General features: G+C 40.3%; 1 long non-coding RNA gene across 1 annotated transcript in view; it reads left to right on the top strand.

The window, feature by feature from the left end:
* The window catches only part of LOC140599106 (uncharacterized), a 172,008-nt gene extending 157,826 nt beyond the window's left edge, over positions 1-14,182 (top strand). Inside the window, exons 2-3 of the long non-coding RNA XR_012001844.1 lie at positions 7,344-7,414; positions 14,075-14,182. This is a non-coding gene — a long non-coding RNA (uncharacterized lncRNA). The remainder of the gene's footprint in view (positions 1-7,343; positions 7,415-14,074) is intronic.
* Positions 14,183-26,606: the final 12,424 nt, after the last annotated feature.

Raw genomic sequence — 26,606 nt, 5'->3', positions numbered from 1 at the left:
AGTATGCTGCCAAAGACCGCCCTGTTTCCTCTGGCAAAACTGGGCATCCAAGACATGGTTGTGCAACTGCAATCTTGGCTAATAGGGGTTAAAATCAGAAAAGCCTACCATAGGCAGATCAATGAAGAAGATACAAGTTTGACATCCTTGGAGGGCACTGTGTGTTTCTCTTGGAACTCTAGTTGCTGAAAAATTTCTCTCTCTCTCATCCTTTTTCAAAGGACATTTTCAAACATTTACAAAAGTAGACAGAATAGTTTGACTTCCACAAAACCATCATTCAGCTTCAAAAACTATCAATTTATGACCAACCTTGTTTCACCTATACTCCTACCCATCCCTCACCTTAGGTTATTTGGCAGCAAATTCCAGAGATACTTCTTCTGTCGATATCTCAGTATGTGTTTATCTGTAAAATATAAAGATTGTATTTAAAAATAACCATACTTCTATTACTACATCTTAAGAAATGTAATAAATTCTTTGGTACTATTAAGTTTAGTGCTCAAATTTCTACTTATCTCATAAATGCCATAAATGGGTTTTTTAGATTTTGTTCACATAAGTGTGTTTAAATGTTTGCTTGACTCAGGTTCCAAACAAGGTTCATACCATGTAATTTGGTTGTTACGTTTCTTGTGCCTCTTTAATCTATTGGTTTTTTCTCAATTTCTTTTTCTTTTTATGAACTTTATTTTTTAGAACAGTTTTAGGCTTATAGAAAAGTTGAGAAGATGATATAGAACATTCTCATATGTGAGAATGGGGAAACTCTACCTTGTTTCCCAATAATTAACATCTTGCATTAGCATGGTACATTTATTATGATGAACGAACCAATTTAGATATATTACTACTAATTAAAGTCAACTAAAGTCCATACTTCATTTAGATTTTCTTAGTTTTTACCTAATGTCCTTATTCTGTTCCACAATCCGACCTCGGCTACCTTTTTACATTTAATGTTTCCTCTTGGCTGTGGCAGTTTCTCAGACATTCCTTGTCTCTGATAATCATAAGAGTTTTGAAGTATTGGTCAGATATTTTATAAATTGAGATTTGTCTGTTTTTCTCATGCTTATCTTAGGGATGTGGGTTTGGGGGAGAACACCACAGGCACAATGTATAATTCTCATAATATCATATCACAGGTTCATGCTGTTAACATGCCTTAACATGGTTGATGTTGACCTTGATTACTAGGCTGAGATAATGTTTGTCAAGTTTATCCACAGTAAAGTTACTTCTTTCTTCACTTTTCGTCTACTGTACTGTTTGGAAGGATGTCACTGCACACAGCTCACACTTAAGGAGTGGACGGTTATGAGCCATCTCCTTGAGGGTGAAATATTTACATATGTTATTTGGAACTCTTTTAAGGGAGATTTATTTCTTCTCCCCAGTTTATTTATTTATTCAATCATTCACATATCCATGTGGACTCCTAAATATTCATTTTAATTTTTCGGTTAAATATTCATTTAATTTTCAGTTATAGTTTATTTCATTGCTCAAATTGCTCCAGCTTTGGCTATTGGAAAATTTTCCAATTTGCTTCAGCGTGCTATTATATGCCCCATCATTATGGTGGATTGTTTTTGAGTATTCCCTTGTTCTGTGGGACTGCAAGATATTCCAAGTTCATTCTTACATTTCCTACCCAGTCCTAGGAATAGCCATTTCTCTAAGGATCCCTGTTTCCTTTTATTGGAGAAGGGTTTTAGAGATCAAAATTTGGAGTCTAGGAGTGCTCATTGTTCTAGGCCTTCTCAGCTGACAGAGCAAGAGCATATATGTGTATATACTTACCTGTAACTGTATCTGCATTATACTAGACATGAGTTCATACTGATATCTTCAACTTCAATCCATTGACACAAGGATCATTCTGGCCACCTTCCCTTGCTTATCAGTAAATTCTCACTTCAACAGTGAGAAACCTGCCTCTTACCACCCACTGCCCATTTACTTAATTGTTTAGTTCCAGCATACATGTGCAGTAATATCAGAATTATTAACACAAAGAAACATCTTTACCCACTAGAATACAGTGCTTGTATACAGATATGTGCGGGGTGTTTTGTTTTGTTTTTTGGGTTTTTTGTGGTTTTTTTTGCCTTTAGTCTTGAATACTCCACTCATTTCCAAAGTCACTTAGGTAACTTGACACTTAGGTTAAGCATACTTTATGACCCAGCCATTCTACTCAGGTATTTACCCAAGGGAAATGTAATCATATGTTTATACAAAGACTTATATGCAAGTGTTCACAACACCTTTATTTTTAACAGCCAAAAACTAAAACAACTCAAAATGTCTGTCAATAGAAAAATGGGTAAATAAATTTCATATAGCTCAACAATGAAATGATTCAGTGGTAAAAAGGAATGAACTATTAATATATGCATAATATGTCTGAATCTCTAAATGATTATACTCAGTGAAAAAAGCCAGATACAATCAGCATATCTATATAAAATATTCAAATATGCAAAGCAATTTATAATGACAGCTGATCCATGGTGATCTGGGGATGAAAGAATTTGGGGGAGAGGCAGAAAAGAGAGATTATAAGGGGTCATCATGGGGAATGGTAGATAAGTTTACTCTCTTGACTGTGGTGATAGTTGCCTGGGAGAAAACATATGGCACAGTTTCCAGTTGTCAAGTTTAAATATATGCAGTTTATGCTCATTTTACCTCAATAAAATGTCTATGCCTAATGCTCTTTATCCATTTTCATTCTAGGGCAGTGCTTCTCAAACTTTAATGTACCTATGAATTCCCCTAAGGATCATGTTAAAATGCAGATTCTGAGCCACTAATTAGGAGGCAACCGGAGATTCTATATTTCTAATAAGTACCCAGGTGGTGTAATTGCTGGTCTGTGGGTCACAGTTTGAATGGCAGTGCAGTTCATTAATTTTAGATGGAATTACCTGGGGAGCTTTTGGAACTTGCCAATACTTTGTGCACAGACATAGGATTCTACAGGCATGTAGTAGAGCCTGGAAGTGCACTTTTCACAAGACCCTCAAAGGTTCTGATGCTCTGATATTCCATTACCAGACACAGGAACACATTAATCAAGAGTTTGCAAGCCAACCTGGCCATGTTCTCTAATGTATTCAATAATTTGCACAAAATTTCCAGAAATAATTTGAATTATTCCAAAGTCTTTCTTCTATTTTTATTCTTTGTCTTTTGTTTACATAAAATAGATAGAATTGGAGATCATTGAGTTGGTAAAAGTCCAGAGGTCACTGTATCAGCAAATAGGGAGGTAATTTAACACCTAGGGACAGGTCCACCTATAATTATAAGGAATTTGTTGTGCTTCAGGTAACAATTGAGAAAGGGCTCCTTCTTCCTTTTCTCACTTTAATCTGTACAAGAAGTCTGTAGAAAGAGCTCAAGTTGAAGCAGGCAAACGGGGTTTCTTATTTATACAAATAGCATTCTAACTTTGGGAAAATGTACTCTTTGAGCCTCTATTCTTTTACTAAATGGGGATAATATACCTATTTTGCATGGAAAATAATGCAAAAGAAAACTGATGAGTCACCCCCTTCCATAAGCAAAGTAAAAGAATATACAGTTCACAGAAAACAAATGAATTTTACATATGTGAAGTAAGCCTTACCTTGATTCACAGCAAAAGAAATGTGTATTAAAACTACAGTCAGGTGGAAGAAAGACAGTCTCTTCAATCAATGGTGCTGGGAAAATTGGACATCCACATGCAGAAGAATGAAACTAGACCACTCTCTTTCACCATACACAAAGATAAACTCAAAACGGATGAAAGATCTAAATGTGAGACAAGATTCCATCAAAATCCTAGAGGAGAACACAGGCAACACCCTTTTTGAACTTGGCCACAGTAACTTCTTGCAAGATACAACCACGAAGGCAAAAGAAACAAAAGCAAAAATGAACTATTGGGACTTCATCAAGATAAGCTTTTGCACGGCAAAGGATACAGTCAACAAAACTCAAAGACAACCTACAGAATGGGAGCAGATATTTGCAAATGACGTATCAGATAAAGGGCTAGTTTCCAAATCTATAAAGACCTTATTAAACTCAACACCAAAGAAACAAACAATCCAATCATGAAATGGGCAAAAGACATGAACAGAAATCTCACAGAGGAAGACATAGACATGGCCAACATGCACGTGAGAAAATGCTCTGCATCACTTGCCATCAGGGAAATACCAATCAAAACCACAATGAGATACCACCTCACACCAGTGAGAATGGGGAAAATTAACAAGGCAGGAAACCACAAATGTTGGAGAGGATGCGGAGAAGGGGGAACCCTCTTACACTGTTGGTGGGAATGTGAACTGGTGCAGCCACTCTGGAAAACTGTGTGGAGGTTCCTCAAAGAGTTAAAGATAGACCTGCCCTACGACCCAGCAATTGCACTGCTGGGGATTTACCCCAAAGATACAGATGCAATGAAACGCCGGGACACCTGCACCCCGATGTTTCTAGCAGCAATGTCCACAATAGCCAAACTGTGGAAGGAGCCTCGGTGTCCATTGAAAGATGAATGGATAAAGAAGCTGTGGTTTATGTATATAATGGAATATTACTCAGCCATTGGAGATGACAAATACCCACCATTTGCTTCGACGTGGATGGAACTGGAGGGTATTATGCTGAGTGAAATAAGTCAATCGGAGAAGGACAAATATTATATGTTCTCATTCATTTGGGGAATATAAATAATAGTGAAAGGGAATAGAGGGGAAGGGAGAAGAATTGGGTAGGAAATATCAGAAAGGGAGACAGAACATGGAAGACTCCTAACTCTGGGAAACGAACTAGGGGTGGTGGAAGGGGAGGAGGGCGGGGGGGGGGGGGGTGAATGGGTGATGGGCACTGAGGGGGGCACTTGACGGGATGAGCACTGGGTGTTATTGTGTATGTTGGCAAATTGAACACCAATAAAAAATAAATTTATTATTTAAATAAATAAATAAGTAAATAAATAAATAAATAAATAAAACTACAATCAGGTATGTTTTTTACCTATCGTATTGGCAAAGATCATTTCATACACTGTGTTTACAAACCAGAAATTATAGGCGCTTGCCAACCCTGACGACAAGAATATAAACTAGCACATCACCTGTGGAGACCAATTTTGGCATATCAATAAAAATTAAGATCTTTATACACTTGGAACCAGCAATTACACTTCTAGAAGTTTATTCTACAGGTACTATATATAGGAAGTGAAACCTTTATTGTAGTATTGTTTCTAATATCAAAATATTAGAATCATAAATGATTGTCAGTAATTAAATTAATATATGTAATACATATAATCTATATAATATTAAAGTTATTAAATAGATGACATATATAGAAGGATCTCTTAATAAATATATGCATAAACACATATAATGAATATCCATGTATTTATTAAATGGAATATCTCTGGAAAGCTATAAGAGAAGCTGTTATAATAGTAGCTATCTGTTGGAAAGAAAATTTATTCCTGGAGATTAGGTTGATGGGAACATTATATACCATTTTCTTCCTTTTAAAGTTAACTTATTTTTACTTTTTAACTCTTTATTTTGAAAAATTTTCAGGCCTAAGAAAAATTTGCAAAAAAAAAGAGAAAATATTTGTATCTTACTTTTCAAATGTTAACTACCTTATACAACCACCATATAGGAAATTAGTCTTACTGTAATACTATTAGCTATTTAGAGATCTTTTTCAGATTTCACCAGTTGTCACACTAATGTCTTTTTTCTACTCCAGGGTCACCTGTTCACATTGTCCTGCTCTTCCCCAATCTAGGATAGTTCCTCAATTTTTCTGGATTTTTTTTGTGACTTGCTGAATAATGGCCAGTTATTGTACAAAAAGTATTCAGTTTGCGTTTGGTTAATGTGTTGTCCTGATGAAATTCAGGGAATGCATTTTTGGCAAGCATATCACAGAATCAGTGCTGTGACCTCCTCAGTGCATTGTTTCAGGAGCCCCATGATATCACTGTCTCATGAGCTTGACTCTGATCACATAGTTAAGTGAGCTTCCATAATTAAAAAGTTATTCCTTTTCCCAATTTCACGGGGATATACTTTGAAGCTATGCAAATGTTTTTGCCTTTTTTTGGTATATTTTTTATTGGAGTTCGATTTACCAACATACAGCATATCACCCAGTGCTCATCCCATCAAGTGCCCCCCTCAGTGCCCATCACCCAGTCACCCCATCCCCCCCACTTCCCCTTCCACTACCCCTTGTTCGTTTCCCAGAGTTAGGAGTCTCTCATGTTCTGTCACCCTCACTGATATTTCCCACTCATTTTCTCTCCCTTCCCCTTTATTCCCTTTCACTATTTTTTATATTCCCCGAATGAATGAGACCATATAATGTTTGTCCTTCTCCAACTGACTTACTTCACTCAGTGTAATACCCTCCAGTTACCCCAGTAACTTCAGCACCTATTGGTGATTCTTATCTATGGGTTAAATACTGTAGTGTTTGCAGATTAGTAATTTATAGCCTTTAAAAAAAAAGATTTATTTATTTCGGAAGGGGGTAGAGCAAGTGCAAGTGGGGGTGAACCAGGAAAGGGTAGACGAAGAGGGATAGAATCTCAAGGAGACTCCTGGCAGAGCCCAAAGTCCAGTGCAGGGCTGGGCTTGGGCTGGGCTTGGGCTCAGTCTCATGATCCTGAGACCATGGCCTGAGCTGAAATCAAGAGTAGGTCACTTAAGCCACTGAGCCACCCAGGTGCCCCAGGAATTTATATTTTTGTCATTTCTTTTCTACTTAGGGATCAGAATTCTGCTGTTAGAAAGAGCTTTCCCTCCCCCACTTAAATTGCTTATTTACTTAACTATTTGGTCAGATTGGGTTCATAGATATTTATTTTATTCTCTATATTATAATCTACTATCGACGTGTATTTCGTTGCTCACGTTAGCCCAGATGTGATCATTCACAAGTGCCACTTGCATTTGGCCAGTGTGTCCTTTTAACATGTTCCTATCCTTGTTTGTATATGTCTTTTCCTCATTTTTCTCTCAAGTTTTTGGTCTTTTTTCCCTTAATATCCAAGAGGTTTTTAAATATTAGATATTTTAAGCCTTTGTCTATGACAGATGTTACAAAAGCTTCCTTTCGAATTTTATGCTACATGAATATAGTACTTACTTTAGAGATTTTTTAAAATCCCAGGAACATGTTTTGTATAAACTGAAAATAAGAAAAAATGTACCAAGTTGTAGGTTGGGAGTGATTTTTACTTTAGTTGTTACTGAGCACCTCTTCTAGCTCTCATAATTTTGACTTGCCCTTTCTTTTAGGAACTCTGCAAGTGAAGCCAACATGTACTTACTAGGAGTCTGGCTAAATGACCAGGTGTGAGCAACCGAAGGTGAGCTATGATTCTTGCTCTCGCTTTGCCTCTTTTAGTACATGTGCCTGTGCAATGTCACCAGGTCCAGGAAATAAATAGTGGATTATATGCATGACTTATTTTCCCTCCTTGTGGCTTCCCCATGCTCCCACAAAAATCGCAGGAATGTTGCTCTTGGAGGCCTGTCAGAACCTCTTTTCTAAATATAAATGCAGAGACACTAAAAAACAAGTCATGGTAAAGGTGAGCTTCATTTGTTTCTGAAATGCCAGTACACCAAGGGTATAATCTTAGCTGTCAAGGAGCCAGAAAGGAACAGGTGGCTGGCTGTCCACTTTTTTTTTTTTTTTTTTGGCTGTCCACTTCTAACTGGACTTCTGGGAGTGAGAAGAGAAACTGTCTGAGGGTGGCTGGAATATTTTGATTTTTTCTTGAGTTGTATTGAAGGCAGGGTAGCAGGGAAATAATTATTCCATCATATTTTGTAGCTGAGTCCTTAGCACACATTGTCCACGGGAAAGGAATTGAGGTTTGGTGAGCCCACTATAGCGAACCAGGGTGGAGAGAATGCAACGGTAACTCTCTAAATCCTTAGGTGAGAAACAAGGCAGTTGAACAGTGCAGAGTACGTAGAACCATGAGTCAACCAGGAGAGACATGTGCCCAGCGTAGTGTCTGTCCCATAGTACGCCAGTAATATATGTTTGAATAAATGTATTAGAAGGTATCCTATACTGTCTCCTGTTGTAGGCATCTGTATACTGCCTTCTGCCTTCTGCTGCCTCCAAAGGGTCTGGAGGCCGGTATTATATGCTACCTCAGAGGGCCGAGGTAGGCAGAACTAGAAGTACAGCCAGCAGGTGGGGCACAGGACATGATCTGCCAATCCATAAATGCGAAAAATGCAATGGGCAACAACAGCAGCAGATAACCCAAGGCATACCTGCAATGCCAGAGCCCACACCTGCAAATAAGCCCTGCCAATACCTACCCCAACTGTCTGACAGAGCAGAAAGCACATTTACTACACTGTGTAACCCAAGTTGTACAACTAGTTATTGGGCGATATTATCTTCCAATACATCCAATACGATATTATCTTCCCATACAAAGAACGCAGCTAAAATACTTATATGGCCTCAATGTCACTGTAAGAAATACTTTCTTTAGCCATTTCTGGCCTCTCTACGCTTCCAAACAAATACATCCTATATAACCAACTGCAGACCTTTCTCTGGATAGGTCGTATTCTCATACCCTTCCATGACTTTCTTTAAATTTTCACCTTGCCTGTGATACCATTCATTAACTGACTGATTTGTTCATGAATGGTGATTTGTTTGTTCATCAATTAAGATGGATTTTTAAAAATTTCCAGTTAATTTATTGATTGCCAAATATGTTCTAGTCACTGTGCTCAACGCGAAGGATATTGTGATAAACACGTGATACCTGCCTTATTGAGGGAAAGAGACAATAAATAAATAAATAGAAACAAATATTACATACACATTGTGATAAGTGCTAAGAAGGAAATGACTTTGCTAGCAGAGAAAATACCAGATGAGACTTACTGTGGAGAGTGATTAGGAAAGGCCTCTAGGGGGATCCCTGGGTGGCGCAGCGGTTTGGCGCCTGCCTTTGGCCCAGGGCGCGATCCTGGAGACCCGGGATCGAATCCCACGATGGGCTCCTGGTGCATGGAGCCTGCTTCTCCCTCTGCCTATGTCTCTGCCTCTCTCTCTCTCTATCTCTGTGTGACTATCATAAATAAATTAAAAAAAAAAAAAGGAAAGGCCTCTGGCCACCTGCCCTGTGAAGCATTTCCTCACCAGCCCACACACTCACCCTCATTCAAGCAATCGCTCTTTTCTGTACTCCAAAGTCATTTGCTTCTACTTTTGACTTAACATCTCTCTTTTGTACTTAGTTATTTCTGTATCTAAGCCTCTACATAAACTAATAGTTATCTCAATCTGAGGAGGGTAGAGGGGAAAACACATGGTATTTGAGAGTCAGAAGACCTGACTATGGATTACAGTCTTCCATGTGAAAACTGGGATACTTGGAAAGTTATCCAAGCCCATGATTTTAGTCCAGGCTCCTTAGAAGCAGAGCTGGAGGTATAAAGGCTATGTACAGGTAGTTTATTTGAGATGAAAGTATAAGGAGTGGAAATGTGAAACAGAGAATAAGGAAGAGCCAACACAATGATAAGTTATGAGTTGGTCACTGCTGCAAGCAATGGGCCCCTAAGCCTTGGGAGGAGCCCCATAAAATGGGTCTCTGATGACTGAGGGAGCCCATATAAGCACAGCCCCCCCACCGCCATTCCTAAGTTTGACAATATTTAAGTTTCCAGTAGATGTAACAGGCTGCCCATTTGAGATGTCAGGAACTCCCCAGTGCAGGAAGCAGGAGTGCACACCCAAGGACAGATGCTGTCGAGTTGTATCTGAGTGAAGCTGGGCAGTCCCTCATAGAGCTGGCTGATGAGGCAGTGACTGGAATGAAGGGTATAATGAGAGAGTTTTTAAAGTTGAGGAATCTGATACCCTCATCTGGAAAACAAATGCAGTAGCAATGCCTGCCTCTTGGGCCTGTGAAAGTTAAATGACAGATGCCTTGCATGGAAGTGTTCTATACCTGGCAAACATTTGTGCAAGTACTAGCCACTTTTGCTGTCTTGGCAATCTTTGGTTTATAACCCTAGGAAGACACTTGGCACACAATTAAAAAACAAATGTGAGGGGATCCCTGGGTGGCTCAGCGGTTTAACACCTGCCTTCACGCCCAGGGCTTGACCTTGGAGACCCGGGATCAAGTCCCACATCGGGCTCCCTGCATGGAGCCTGCTTCTCCCTCTGCCTGTGTCTCCGCCTCTCTCTCTCTCTCTCTCTCTCTCTCTCTGTCTCCCATGAATAACTAAATAAAATATCTTTAAAAAATGTGAATTACATGAATAAGTAAGAGGATTGAGGGAGTGAATACAGAGGTATCCCAGGTTCTTGTCTCAAGACAAGGTTCCTACCCATGTAAGATTAAAAAAATATATTTCACTCACTCATTCCAGGTTCCTTTCACATTCAATTAAATGTGAATGAATGTAAATAATAGTGAAAGGGAATAGAAGGGAAGGGAGAAGAAATGGGTTAGGAAATATCAGAAAGGGAGACAGAACATAAAGACTCCTAACTCTGGGAAACGAACTAGGGGTGATGGAAGGGGAGGAGGGCGGGGGGTGGGGGTAAATGGGTGATGGGCACTGAGGGGGCACTTGACGGGGTGAACACTGGGTGTTATTCTGTATGTTGGCAAATTGAACACCAATAAAAAATAAATTTATTATTATTATAAATAATAATAATAATAATAATAATAATAATAAATGTGAATGAAGTAAATGGTAGCAGAAGAGGTACTTTTGCCCTTAAGAGAAGATATCTGGGAAAAGGTTTATTTGCCTATGGAATGTGACCTCATTAATGAGCTTAATTTCCTTTGGTTTTGTCCAGTGGCTGACAAAATACTCAAACAATTTGAGTGAGAAGGGTCCTCTCTGTCTTAAAACCTTATAAACCACAAGGAAAGCAGGGAAAAGCAAATTACATTTAGTCATAAACCATAAAGGAGGCATGGCAGGTTGACAGAGTCAATAGTCACACATGATAACAGATTAACTGGATTGAAGTCAGGCAACACCAACCAGGGAAAGTTTCCTTTCATTACAACCTACTTCATTTCAAATAGCACTTGCAGACCCTATGATAGGTAGAGCCAGTCAGTGGTAAGCAATGGGACTGCAAGGGTAGTGAGGGTGACAGACCAGAAAATTAGCAGTGAGAGTAAGTGTCATAAATGCCATCAAGAGAGCTGCACAGAGGTGTTAACAGAGTGCAGAAAATGAGTCTGAGTAAAGGACACCTAAGTCATCTTGCAGGGTAGGAGAAAAAGGCCAAGACTGTTTTCCAAAAAGAAGAGCTACTTTACCTATGCCTCGATAGAGGAATAGACATTAGTTAGATGGTGTGAAAGGGAGAAGTCATGTTAGGCAGAGAGAATGGCCTGAGCAAAGCCTTAGGGATGGAAGAGAACATGGTGCCTTGGAGGAATCGCAAGAGGATCAGCATGCAGGAGCAAAGAGAACGTGCAGGATGTAGTGAGCAATGAGGCTGCAGGAATTAGTGGGGCAGGGTCATATGGAGCCTTCTGTGTCAGACTGATGCATTTTGAACTTGCCTAAGGATAAAAAGGTAAGTCACAGAAGGATTTTAAGCAGTGGGATGATGCAACCCTATCAGTGCCTTCTAGAAGGATACCTCTGACCATGGTGTGAGAGTGGAACATAAAGTGGGATTCGATACATGTGAGTGCAGGGAGCTCAAGTTGGAAATGACTGCAGTGGTGAGGATAGAGAATAATGATCTGTGGCAGTATGAGAGGGATAGAGAAGAGGTGATGGATTTCCAAAGGGGAACCAATGTGCTGGTGACCATTTGTTTGAATGTGGAAGACAAGGGAGGAGATGGACTGGGTAGATGATTGTGTCACTTGGTGAAGAAAAGAAAGAAGTTCTTGGAGAAAGCAGAACAGAATTGGAAGAAGAGTAGAAGTATGATTGGAGGAGACATCTACTTGGAATGTTTTATTTTTCTTGATTTACCTTTGGGACATGGGATCCTTTTATAAAATTTTTGCACATGAAAAGGAGTATGGTCCTCAAAGGCTCTAGGGACTTCCACATATGGCTGTGCAGTCTATGTCCTGCAAAAGGGTGTCTGCCCAAGGAGAGTAAGTGGGGCTGAAGTGTGGTTGCATATTCCTAAGGTGTGTCTGGCCAGGGCCACATCGGTCTAGAATAAGGGGCCCTATGTTGGATGCTTTCCATTTGCCTCTCTGGATCCAGTTCCCATCCTTCACCCTCCTCTGTTCCCTGGGTGGCTGGCCTGCATGGACTGCATTCCTCGACCCCACCTTCTGTCTAGTTCTACCAATAGGAGACACTGGCAGAAGATGAAAGGGAAGAGTTTTAATTTCTCTCAGTTCCCTCTCTCCTGGGTGGCCATTGATGGTCTCTCTCCCTTTACAGAGGGTCACAGTCCCATAACTACAGCTCTTGTCAGGTTTTGAGCACAGGATTCTCTCCTCTTGCTCCTCAAGGATGGGGTGGTAATGACTTCCCACCATTGCTAGCCCCAGGGTGCTGTGCCATGTCTTATGGATTTCCCTAAATCCTGCCCACATCTTCATAAATGGTGTGTTCCTTACACTCTCCTGAATTCTTCAGTTCTAAGTTGTCTTTGGTTTCTTCTCAGAACCAGAACTGATTCAGAATATTTTTCTGATTAACACAAAGCAACATCTTCATTCACTTATCCATGTACCTGTGGAGCTGTGACAGTCATAGGAGCCCCTGTTTCTAATTCTAAACAAAGGAGCTGTATTAGCAAGGAGGTACCTATAGGTTCTGAAACAAAGATAGCTTTAATCTATCAGGAAAGTAGGTCTAGACTAGCTTTTCAGTCTGACAAAAAGTTTGAGTTGGAAAGGAAGACAGAAAGGTAATAGTTGTCAGAGTCCATCCAGGGGCTGCCACAACAAAGTGCCAGAGACCACGTGGCTTATACACAACAGAAACTTATTTCTCATGGTTCTGGAGGCTGGAAACCCAAGATCAAGGTGTCAGCAGGTTGGGGTTTGGTAGGAACCCTCTTCCTGGTTCATAGACAGAGCCTCCTGCATACTCACATGGTAGAAGGGGTCTGGGATCTCTGTGGGGCCTCTTTTATAAGGAAATTCAACCCATTTGTGAGAGCTTTGCCCTCAGACCTAAGTACCTCCTGAATGCCCCACCTCCGAGTACCGTCATCTTTAAGGGTTAGGGTTTCAACATATGAATTCTGGGGGGGGCGGGACACAAACATTAAGAGCCTAGAAGTGGGGAAGAAGAACATGCTCAGAGTCAGCAGACCCTGGGGAGAAGCACATGTTGTCGGTGTCAGGTATCAACATTCGTCCATCAAGCCTGCCTTGAGAATTGGGAGTTGGCCATTTGGAATTATTTGGGTGAAGTTAGAACAGTAGATGTCAACCCCCACTCTACCAAGGAGAACTCCTCCCCTTCTCCAAGCCTCTCCCTTTCCTACCCAACCATCCCTCTCCCCCACTCCGGCCAAATAAAAACTCTTCTTAATTTTCTTTAATGCTGGAATCAAATATGAGAAACTATCTTCCTTAAACTCTTCAGTTTAACAAGTTATTGGGAAAGTTATTGATCTTCATCCCCTTAATGCAAATAGAGGTAGAGAAATTATTATTTATAAAATGTTTCTTTTTTAACATGCATATTTAGAAATAATTATTTATTCATTCACCAGTAGCTATCAAACACCACCTAACACTGGATCACTGGATCTCTTCTTCAGTGGCCCTGTAACCTCTTGGTAAGGGAAGGAGGATGAGGCATGCAAAGGCTACAGCAGGACCAGTGAGTGCAAAGCCAGAATGAGTAAATGAGTAACAGGCAGATGGAGGAGTGGCAAGGTGGGGCCAAGGTGGGGCCCGCTTCTGACCCTTCCCCTCATGGCAGCCAGGCTGAGGCCGGGCTGTGAAGATGACCATGCACAGGTGTGTGTTCTCACTCCATGTTCATGGTCACTTATGATTTTATACCGACAGCTCTGCAAATGTGGAATGGGCCATGATGGAGGCCTGTTTCCAGATACTTGACCCAGCTGTGTATGGAAGCCTGAGATCTTCTGAACATGAAGCAAAAGGTCAAAGGAGGTAAGTGGCTTGTTCCTCAGGCTTTTCTGTTCTCGGGAACAAGATGACTCATCTCCCCACAAAAGTTGACAAAGAGGGCCTCATTGGGTCCTCCTCTTCTTTGACTCTTTCCAAGCTTTTGGTGGGTGGCACTGTGCCAATTTGGGGTTGCTAAGCTGTGGGGCAGTGTTGAAGAGGCTCTTGCAACTCAAATTAATTGCTTGGATATCTGAATCCTTATTCCAGGAAGTTACAGAACTTCCAAGCAGCATATATATTTTTTTCATGCTTTGGAAAAAAAAAAATCACTATCATTTGATGATCTGGGGAAATCCCAGAACAAGTATCAAAGATTTCTTATCTGAGTGATAAATTGACAAGGGGTCAAAGTTTGCTCCTGTTTGCCTGCCTCCCCCAGAGGCTCCTAATTTCCTGAGAACCAAGCCTGAGCAAAGGGCCTTATTCAGTCTTAGGGAGCTTTAGCCCTCCAATTTGCTTATGATTTCTTTATTCTACACCTAGCTACTGATACCAGAGTGGTGGGATCTCCTCTCTTCTCTTCCTTTGCCTTCCCCACCCTGCTATGACTGACTGAGAGAGAGGAGTTTAGAACTGGGATTAAGATCAGCTTTCCCAAATCTTTAACTATTTTTTTTTTACTTTCTATTTTTTTCCCTTTTCTTCCTTTATCACTCTTCTGTTCATTAATTTGTCCAATTATTCGTTTATTACAATGCATCTGGGGTCTGGGCCCATTCGTCATTAGGATCTAGATTGAAGTCTGAGGATGCCTAAATGATTTGTGGGGTGTGCCTACTGTGGGCCTATGTTCCTGAGGGGTAGCAGTCCCTCAGCCCACAGGGAGACAAAAGGGAAGATACCTACATAAGGTTCATTTGCAATGGACTAGGATTAGGGTGTGCTTTGGCATGGTCCTTGTAGGATTTTGGAAACAGCATAGTGACTATCACTCAGATGTGTTCTGACCTAGTACCCAGGAACTTGTGCCTAAGTCCTAAGGTGAGGACATTGGAATAAAAAGGCAAGTAAAAACTAAAATAGATCTTCACTCAAATATCCCTAGTTTACAAAAAAAGCAGCAGCAGCCACAGCAGCAGCCCAGAGCCAGGCAGATGTTAGTGTACTTCACTCTGCACAGGCACAGCTGGTGTAGTGGTAAACCCCATCATGGAGCTGATGCCTCAAAAGGCCACTTTTGGTGTCAGCAGCAATGGAGAACCCAGTAAACAGCAGCAGGTAAGGGGAAAAGTGCCAGGTGCCACATTAGTGACAGGGCTATCATGCCCAATATCTGTAAGAAAATCACTGAAGAATCCCAGACTTTGGCAATAAGCTTGATGTAGGGATGTATGGTTGGAGCATCCATAGAGTACATTTGAATAAATCTGATAACACTGTTTTATGTCTCTTGTAATTAAGATCCAGCTCCAGTAGGAGCTGAGTTTGGGGGACACAGCTTGTTACACATTTCTTAAAGCAACTTAGTTCCAAACAGGATTTGCAGGAGCCTTACCTGAAAGCCTCAGATATAAAAGGGCTAATTTTTCAAAAAGAAAGTAAAAGAACCACAGTCAAGAAATAAAGACTGGAAGCAAGGGAAGAAAAGAGGTGTTGCATTAGAAAACCTAGTCAAGGGCAGCCTGGGTGCCTCAGCGGTTTAGCGCCGCCTTCAGCCCAGGGCATGATCCTGGAGACCTGGAATCGAGTCCCACGCCATGCTCCCTGCATGGAGCCTGCTTCTCCCTCTGCCTGTGTCTCTGCCCCTCTTTCTCTCTCTCTCTCTCTTTCTCTCTCTCTGTCTCTCATGAATAAATAAATAAAATCTTAAAAAAAAAAACTAGTCAAGCAAATGTTCTTACTTGACTTGAAACCCCCCTCTTTCGGGCTTCATTCTTGAGAATGCAAACTCTGTGCCCAGTCAAGATGAAAACAAAGGTGAAATTCAGTTATTCAGGCAGATGCTTTTCCCCCCAAAATGTGTTACTGTGACCAAAGTTTCCATAGTTCTATGTGTTTAGAGAGCTACCTGGAGTCATTGAACTTAATTTCAATAGATTGCTGGGAAACGCTGGTGATTACGTCCCTGCTCCAATGTCACAAACAACCCTAAAATTTAACAAACTGAGAGCCAAGCTAGGGGGTACACACATGACTGAGGGAGCTGGAAATGCCCGTATTTGTGGCAAGTGCTTGTACCTCTCAGCCACCTGTCATCCTCACAATGATACCAGTAAACAGGAGGGCAAGTGCAATGATCAATGTACAGGTAAAATCACAAGGCAGAGAGGGCCATGGCCTCTCTAGGGCCAGCATTTGAATATAGTTTCCACCTCTATGTTCCAGGTATGGAATATAGGTGTGGAATGATAACTCACCCTGATTTTTCCAGTATTCCAGAAGATTCCAACGCTCATCTAGGTTTGGGAACCTTACTCCTTGTATGTCTCAGCCTAAAGTCTCAATAAGTGAATCATCTCAGGTTAAATGGGGTTGATAATTGTAGGGATCTAACTGCTGAATGTGATTGGTGGATAAGAAGATGATATGGTCCTTGAATGAGGAGCATACAGCATGTTGGCAAATTGAAACGGGTATCAAAGAAACAGCAGTTCTCCTTACTTAATTCTTTTAGATGTTTTTATATGTCCAAAGTAAATCATTCCTATAGACAGAATCAGAGGAGAGACTGGCACTAGAAGGATCCCACGTGGGTTCCACTGACAACTGGAGTCAGAATTTGCATGTCCAGAAGGGTCAGGATAGGGCCCACACCTGTCTGGAAGGGACACACACACACAAACACACACACACACACGCACTTGTCCTGTCCTCTCAGTGTGGAAAGGTCTGGGAAAATGGCAACTGACCTGTGGTCTACTTTGGCCCCTTAGAAATTCAAGACTGCTGTAATTAGACATCTCTAAGAATTTCCAAGGACGCCAGAGTAAGTATTATAGAAAGTTCAAGCTGGAAGTGTTCCCAGGGTGGCTGATGAGAGAGTGAGGCGGAAAGCAGGGAACAGGAGAGCATGGCTGGGGCACCTGGCTGGCTCACTCAGTGGAGCATGTGCCTCTTGATCTTTGGGTTGTAAGCTTGAACCCCACATTGGGTGTAGAGGTTACTTAAAAATAAAATCTTAAAAAAAAGAGTATTTCTGATGAGACAGGAGCACTGTTTTGAGAGTAGAAATTAGCTTATGTGTTTATTAAATACAAGAAGAGGCCTACTAGGGGAAAGAGAAAGAAAAAGCATTTACTAAGCACCCAACATGTGCCTAATTCTGTGCTTTCATGTGTACCTTATCTTGTTTCATTCTCAAATAGCTGTATAGAAGGTATTTTCGGTTCTATTCTATAGGTAAAAAAACTGAGGGTTAGATAGGCAGGTTATTTATCCAAGGTGACCCAGACAGTATAAAAGAACCAAGACTTGAAATCCAAGTCTTTAAGGACACAGACCCGCCCTGTTGCATACTTGCACATGTGTACTTCTGTGTGGTCTAGCAAATGCAGCATCTAGTAAGCTCCAGGCTCTGTCCTAAGTGCTTGACAAATATTAACTCATTTAATAATAACAATGACTCTGGGAAATAGGTGCCATTATTATTCCCAGCTCAGAGATGAGGTATCTGAAAGAAAACAAGGTTGCGTGGCCTGCCAAGATCCCATATCTGGTGGCAGAGCTGCCTGCCTGGCTCAGAGCCCATCCTTCTCATCATTACTCCGTGGTGCTGCTACACAAATGAAAGCGCATTTGTTGAGTATTCACTCTGGGACAGGCACTGTTGGTACTGTTGTGAGTGTTTTATAAACTTACCAACTTGTTCAGTCCACGTGGTCAGGCAGTCTAGATGGTGGCTAGATTATAAGTGTGGGCTCTGGAATCAGTTCCTGTCATTTATTAGTTAAGTGATCTTGGGTAAATCATTTAATTGCTCAGTGGCTCTTTCCTCATCTGTACAGTAAGAGTCCTGATTGTTTCTACTTCATAGATATGTGGTAAAGATTAATTGAGTTATTATGCATAAAGTGCTTAGACAGTGTCTGGCAAGTAGACAGTGCTGGAGTTTTTTTTTTTAAAGGCAAGCACTGACAAAGTCTTAAATACAGAGGACAGGTGGGTGGGTGGGTGGGTGGATGGTGAAATAGGTGATGGGGATTAAGAGTACATTTATCATGATGAACACTGAGTAATGCATGGAGTTGTTAAATCACCATCCTATATACCTGGAACTAATATAACACTATATGTTAAATAAATTTGAATTTTTAAAAAAGGCAAACAGAGGACCTTGCACTTAATGCATGAGGATGTGACGGTGTCCTAGTGAAATTCTGCACCTGGCTCTCATGAGTAAGTATCTACACAGTACTACAACCATGACTTCTACCTCCTGCAGAGTCCCTACCAGCTTTAGGACTGGCTGCTTATGGGTGCTCTCCTTTGGCAGGTCAGGCGTCACCAGAACACTGGCCACCCACTGCTATTTTAAGCTAGAGTTCATTAGCTCCAATTCAAGAAATAAGCTGAAATGGGTAAACTAGGAGGCCATAAAATGCTAGAGGAAATTTGTCCACCTAGGACCAAAGAGCTTATCCTTGATAAGTAGCATAGACTACCATCCTTGAAACTCGAGTGGCGATTAATCAACTTTTCAAGGCTATTTGACATGGTCTAAAATAACAAATGACTTTGCAGTACCAAGATGACTGCTTACCCTGAAGGCCAAGGACTGCACTTGAGGGGCCCTCTCTGGCAATCTGGAGGCAGTAGACCCAAGGAGAACAAGGCCACTAAGCAGTGGGCTGATGTACCATGACTGTAACCAGGTGCAGCCCTCTCTCCTCCATCATCTTTCCAGCCTGGACCACCTCCTCCATTTTGGAAACTCTGAAGCCCTGAGGATTCACTTGGTAGGGTCAGAAGCTATGGGCTTCCAGAGCAATTCCAAACGAAATGGGTCCTTGGCCCCGAGAGAAATGACTGCTTAGCTCTGGATCTGCTGAGATGAGGAACCACATGGAGCCACATGGAGTTACCATAATTGTCTCCTCTTTGCCTATGCCTCCCACACATGTGCCGACCTTTTGCACACATGACCCCAATTGCCAATAGGTGCTGTTCTCTTTATTTTATAGGGAAAGGAACTATATAGCCCAGAGATGTCGAGTAAATTGCCCAAGATGGCACAGCAAGGAAACAGGTCTGGAAGGATGACCACGGAGATGACGAGGCCAGAACATGGAGGAATTTATCCATCTTATCTTTTTCTTAGAGCAAAGGCACACCACTAGAAGGTTTTAAGTATGGACAGGGCAAAATCAGACTTGCATTTTGAAGCAGACACTCTGGCTGCTGAGTGGAGAATAGATTGAATGAAGGGAGACCAGTTTTGAGTCTAGTGCTATAGTCCTGGTGAGAAGAGATGGTAGACTGGAGTAGTGGTGAAGGGAATGAAGTGGATGGATTCCAGAGATATTTTAAAAACAAAGGCCTGCTTGCCTGTAAAAGGTCTGTGGCTAACAATCATATCTCCTTTTCATCAAGTTTTCCAGAGAAGAAACCTTCAAAAGCCACATAGTCAAGACAAAGGAAGAAACCTTAGGTGCTGTGCTGACCAAGGAACAAATCTAGAAGCTCCCCAGGAATTTTCAGAAAAGGCTTGGTGCTTTATTATAAACGTTTCAGAAACATAGTCTAGGCATTGAGCAACCAGAGTATGGCACAACTTGAAACACTTAGAAAAGAATTAGGCTGGAAATACTGAGAATCTCAACAGCTTCCAGATCCTTCCCTGTGCAGGCTCTTTAGAGCAAAGCATCAGGGGCCTTGGCCACAGAAACCACAACATGTCTCACAAAGGACAATGCCGACTTCTCCTTCAACTCTGAAGCTCTGTGCTTTTAATCTCTTCTATCCTCAGTATTTTAGCACAATCCATGTCAAAGTAAATGGAATGGGACTGGCAGTAATAGATTTGTGAAGAAAGAGAGAGAAAGCTAAATGGAGAAGCTTGGCTGAGGGTCCAGTGAATGAACCTGACAACCAACGGGTGCCAGGCATTGAAGTGTGTAAACAGAGACCTTCTTGGAAAAGCAAGGAGGGAGATGCATAGTGGCTGAGCCAAGCAAGCCCTGATTATGTAGAGATTTCCCACTGAGGAGCCAAAAGAACCACAGATGGAGAAGTGGGTGAGTATGACCCTAGGCGTTTGAGGGCTAAAGGCTGACAGTTAGAACTAAGAGGGACTTCCCTAAATTTGTAGATAAATCAGACTCCAGGACAGAAGCTGGGATACCCTTGACTGCACTCTTTGGTTGAGTGAATGAGTGAATGAGCCACTGGACTTGGTTCAGCCACATGCATTCCTGCCTCAAGAACATTGCTGTACCTGTTCACTCATCTGGAATTCTCCTACAGGCCCAGGTCTTCACCTGGCTGGATTCCTAAACTAGCCTACCAGGAACTCTCCACTGCATCCCATTACTTCAGTTACCCAGAAGCACTTACCATTAATTGATATTTTCTTCTTTAATTTGCTTGTTTACTTATCTACTACTGGTCAGGTGTCCATGAAAGCAGTGACTTCGCATTTGTGTGAAACAATGTCCCAGGGCTAATAATAGCCTAGCAGGCACTCAGTTTTGCTGAATAAATACCATAAGTTGATAAATCAGGAAGCTTAAGTTTTGTCTATATGCTGCAATAGTCACCAGTTGGAAGATGGAAAATTTAGGCTAATAGCTTATTCAGTGTTTATTGTGTGAACCAACTAATTGGACCATTTTTAAAAATTTTGTCACTTAATTATCTTAGAATGTCTCAGGGACTAAAACAAATGCTTATTTATATTAAAAAATACCTGTAAGGCACAATACAGTAAGGTCAAGGGAGTAGGATGCACATATAAGTTTGCTAACAAAAGAAGCTGTATTAGAAGACTTTCTCAGTAATATGATGGCAAAAAATAGCTCTAATATAAATATTTAACCAAAAATGTAAAATAAGGGAATTATTTGTTACTTCTTTTTTTAGAAAGATAAATTTCTGCTTCTGCAGGAACAAGCAACCACTCGAAGTTTATAGCTGCCTGAATAATTTAAATAGAGCATTTTTGAGTGCGCAATCACTGCAAGATGTCAGAATTATAGTTGAGATTCAGACTCAGCCTCCTAGAAAAGAAAATCACAGCAGGAGAATTTTAATTAGTCACACCCAGGGAATAAACCAAGCAACCACTGCACAGGAATGAGATTAGGCCCCAGGATATCCAGGTTCTGTTCCCTTCTCCATTGATGGGCTGGTGTTCACCCCTGAGTAATAAAGACACTCAGATTTCAAGCTGCAGGCTATCAGAGCTGCCGTGAGCTCAGCCTCCTCTAATGACCTCCGCAGAGGCCCAGGTTCATGTGGTACATATTAGATGCTGTTTGGTCGAGAGGCTGGGAGAACTGGCAGATGCTTCATGTTGGTCAGATTGTGATTTAGCCAAAAAAGACACATCAGGAGGAGACTCACAAAACTGAACAGCTCAGTAATCCTGCACTCCGCAACCTCTGCAACAGCACACAGGCCTCTGAGCTATTGTGCATAAAGCACACCTGGTTAGGAATATCTGAATGGAATTTAAATCTGCTCATCTGTATTTTCTAAACTTCTCAGTAGCAATTTGCTCTTACCTAGGAGCTACTCGGGATAAAGCTAAAAATCAGACACAGGCCTGTGGAACTCTCCTTGTGTCATTGCTTCTACCCCTTTCTGCTCCCCTGGACTGGAAGAAAAGAAGAGAGAGGGAGGTGAATTTGTATCTTGCAGCCTGGTGCTGGGCACGGGGGAAAAAGTTTATTGCAAATGTCAGAAGGTTTAGAGAAAGTAGTTGCTGAGGGAAAATTATAGCTCTAAAAACTTATATTAGGAAAGAAGAAAGTCTAAAAGAAATAATTTAAACTTCAGCTTAAAATGCAAATTAAGTTCAAAGTAGAAATAAATTATAAAAATAAGAATGAAAATTGAGGCACCTGGGTGGTTCAGTTGGTTAAGTGTCCAACTCTTGATTTTGGCTCAGATCATGATCTCAGGGTGGTGAGACTGAACCTCGATTAGAGTTGGGCTCCCCACTCAGCACAAAGTCTTCTTTTTTTTTTTTAAGATTTTATTTATTTATTCATGAGAGATACAGGGAGAGAGAGAGAAGCAGAGACACAGGCAGAGGGAGAAGCAGGATCTATGCAGGGAGCCGGACGGGGGGACTCGATCCCAGGTCTCCAGGATAACGCCCTGGGCTGAAGGCGGCACCAAACTGCTGAGCCACCCGGGCTGCCCCGCACAAAGTCTTCTTGAGATTCTTTCCCTCTCTCTCCCTCTGCCTCTACCCCCATTTGTTCTTATACTCTCTCTCTCTCTCTTGAATAAATAAATAAAATCTTAAAAAAAATGAAAATCAGTGAAATAGAAAACAGTCAAACAATAGAAAAAAATCAATGAAATTAAGAGTAAGTTTTTGGAAAAGATCGAGTGACTACTATGCATTTAGTCTTCACCACAAGAGCACAAGTTATATATTTTTATCCCCATCTTATAGATGAAAAAATGAGGCACGTAAAAGCCAAGAAATTCACCCCAAATTGGTAAAGTACTGAGCCAAAAATCTGACTCACCTTCCCAGCTTCTACTGCATATAGCTTTCTGGTTTTCTCAACACCATTCATTGAATAGACCATCTTCTCCCCATTGTATATTTTTGCCTCCTTTGTTGTAGAAGAATTGACCATACAAGCTTGGGTTTATATCTGGTTTATTGATCTGTGTTTATTTTTGTAGCAGTACCTTAGTGTGTTGATTACTATAGCTTTGTAGTAGAGGCTTAAAATCTGGAATTGTGGTACTTCCGGCTTTGTTCCTCTTTCTCAAGATTGTTTTGGCTATTCAGGATCATTTGTGACTAGATACAAATCTTAGAATTATTTGTTACAGTTTTGTGAAAAACACAATTGGTATTTTGACAAAGATTGCATTGAATATGTAGATTACTTTGGGTAGTATGGACTTTCTAACAGTATTAATTCTACCAATCCATGATCATGGCATGTCTTTCCATTTGTTTGTGTCATCTTCAGTTTCTTTCGTCAGTGTCTTATAGTTTTCAGAGTGTAGGTCTTTCACCTCCTGGGTTAAATTTATTCCAAGGTATTTTATTATTTTTGATGCAATTTTATTTTAGTTTAGCTTTTTTAGTTTTTATTAAAATTCCAATCAGTTAACATATAGTGTAATATTTATTTCAGGTGTACAATATAGTGATTCAACACTTGCATACAACACCCAGTGCTGATCATGAAAGGTGCACTTCCTATGCCCCATCACCTATTTAACTCATCTCTCCACCCACCTCTCCTCTGGTAACCATCAGTTTGTTCTCTGTAGTTAAGAGTGTTTCTTGGTTTACTGCTCTCTTTTTTTGTCCCTTAACTCATTTGTTTTGTTTCTTAAATTCCACATAAGAGCAAAATCATGTAGTATTGTCTTTCTCTTACTTATTTTACTTAGCATAATATTCTCTAGCTCTGTCCATGACATTGCAAATGGCAAAATTTCATTCTTTTTATGGCTGAGTAATATTCCAGTGCATGTATATGTGTGTATGTGTATAATTAAATTATCCATTAAGGATGATGTATATATATTTTTAAAGATTTTATTTATTTATTCATGAGAGACACACACAGAGAGAGGCAGAGACACAGGCAGAGGGAGAAGGAGGGTCCTCACAGGGAGACTGATGTGGGACTTGATGCCAGGACCTGGGGATCATGACCTGAGCCAAAGGCAGACAGACGCTCAACCACTGAGCCACCCACATGCCCTGATGTGGTATATTTTTGATACAATTTTAAATGAGATTGTTTTCTCTATTTCTTTTTCTGCTACTTCATTATTTAGTTGTATGTAAATTTAAGAGATAACAAAAATTGTGGATCCTGTAGCTATACAGAATACATTTATTCTAATAGTTTTTTCCTGGAATCTTTAGGGTTTTCCAGATATGATTCCATTTCACCTGCAAATAGTGACAGTTTTACTTCTTCCTTACCAATTTGGATGTCTTTTATTCCTTTTTCCTGTCTTATTGCTGTGGCTAGCACGTCCAGTATTATTTCAAATAAAGTAGGGAAAGTGAATATTCTTGTCTCATTCCTGATCTTATAGGAAAAATTTTTAGTTATTCACCATTGAGTATAATGTTAGCTGTGGGTTTGTAATGTATGGCCTTTATTATGTTGAGATGTCTTTCCTCTAAATCCACTTTGTCGAATTTGTATCATGACAGATGTTAAGTTTTGTCAAATGCTTTTTCTTCTTCAACTAATAATGACAACCTTGCTGGATAGCATAGTTGTAGGTCTTTTCCTGTCTTCACTGTGAATGCATCATGCAAAGTTTCTGGCCATGTAAAGCTTCTGCTGAAAATCAATTTATAGCCTAATGGGCTTTCCCTTGTATGTGACTGATTTTTTTTATGCTTTTAAGACTGTTTCTTTATCTTTAATATTTGCCATTTTAATTAGTATGTGTCTTGTGTGGACCTCCTTGAGTTCATCTTGTTTGGAGCTTTCTGTGCTTTCTAGACATAGATGGCTGTATCCTTTTGAAGATTTGGGAGATTTTAACATATTATTCCTTCAAATAAGTTTTTTACCCCCTTTTCTCTCCCTTTTCCTTCCTCAATCTGTGGGTTTGTAATGTATAGCCTTTATTCTGTAATATGGATATTATTACACTTGATGATTTCAGAGAGATCTCTTAACCTATTCTAATTTTTTATTATTTTTTGGTTTTTTGCTGTTCAACTTGGTTGCTTTCCATTACCTGTCCTCTAGATCACTGATCCATTCTTCTTCAACTTCTAATTTGCTATTGATGTATACAGCTCTTACTAATATTCATGAAAATGCTTAAAGACAGATTACTTAGGTATTTAGTAATTTTGACTCTTTTCCCCAAAAATGAGAACATGTCATGCCATTAAGTTCAAAGTCCCCCACTAATGTTCTTGAAATGGCTACCTTATCTTTATTGCAAAATTGATGCCTAAGTGAAATCAAGGCCTCCTACTAAGTGAAATGAGCCTTGTCCTATGGAATGATAGGATATCGATTTTACCTTATCATTGATATCTAAAAAATGTCCTAGAATGGGCGTTATTTTATAAGTGAAATGTATTGCTATTATTCAGCATACACAGATAGTTTATTAAATGCCATCTATATGATGCTGAACATGTGGTTACTCTTGTAGAAGCTTTGTTTCTGTGACTATATCATATATAGTAGATCTTAAATAGGAGTGCTCATGAAGATTTTGAAAGCTATGTTTGTTTTAGTCTTACTCTAGAAATTCTTAGCCAGTAAATCTGAGGTAAGGCCTAAGTATCGTGATTTAAAGAAAGCTCCTCAGGTGATTCTGATTTGTACCTATGATAAATATATAGTCAACAAATATTTTAAATGTGTGTATGAACACACACAGCTATATGGTTTTGCATTCCTGAAAGCTACTTATCACTTAATGACTATCAAATGTTAAAAAGTTCCTTAAAATGAATTCACTAGAATGAAAATGAAAAATGAAATTTGTGACTATTATGCAACAGGGCAACAATGACACATATTTCATCAAGGTAAGTATAAATCAGCATCTCAACAGAAAATAGATGACACATTCAAAATTTGAGAAGGGTTTATTTATATCTAATTCAAAAATGTGGGCAAAATAGAGGAGACCAAGAGATTATTTCAGAAACACAAGACTAGTCATAGCACAGTTTTTACATCTCTAGACCTGATGAGATGGAGGGATGGAGAAGGGATGGGAAGGAGAGAGATTACTATAAGTGGATCTGTTGTAGGACACAGGGAAAGAACCAGGAGAATAAGCACCCCAACCTAGCTCTTTTCTCTCCCCCTGGAACTCCCACTGACAGAGCTGACCTCAACACAAAGACTGTGTTACCGTCAACCACCACAGCTGAGAAGCAGAGAGCTGGCTGGAGAAGAGTGAAAAGAGAACCCAGAGGGGCAGACTGTAGATATATGGCAAACAGAAACAAATACAACCTACAACATGGTATTTAAGTTATGTCTCTGTCTCATTCTACAATCAGTTTATGTCCCCATCCCATCCCCCAGAAAGGCTCTAAAATACACCAAGGCCCAATAGTGAAAAGTATTATGGGTGGGGATAAATTACTACAGAAATCTATAAGTAGTATCTAATAATATTTGCTGTTGAGCAGGTTGTAGTGTGTGATAAAAAGGAGAATCAGGGATAGGAAGAGTTATGAAGAACTGTCTCATGCATATGTAAAGAATTCCAGAAACCAGGATTTTATTACAAGGTATTCTTTGAATCATTAACAGATGATAGA

Source organism: Vulpes vulpes, chromosome 5 (genome assembly GCF_048418805.1).
Source record: "Vulpes vulpes isolate BD-2025 chromosome 5, VulVul3, whole genome shotgun sequence".
Classification (NCBI taxonomy): domain Eukaryota; kingdom Metazoa; phylum Chordata; class Mammalia; order Carnivora; family Canidae; genus Vulpes; species Vulpes vulpes.
This window is presented reverse-complemented; position numbering and strand designations above follow the sequence as displayed.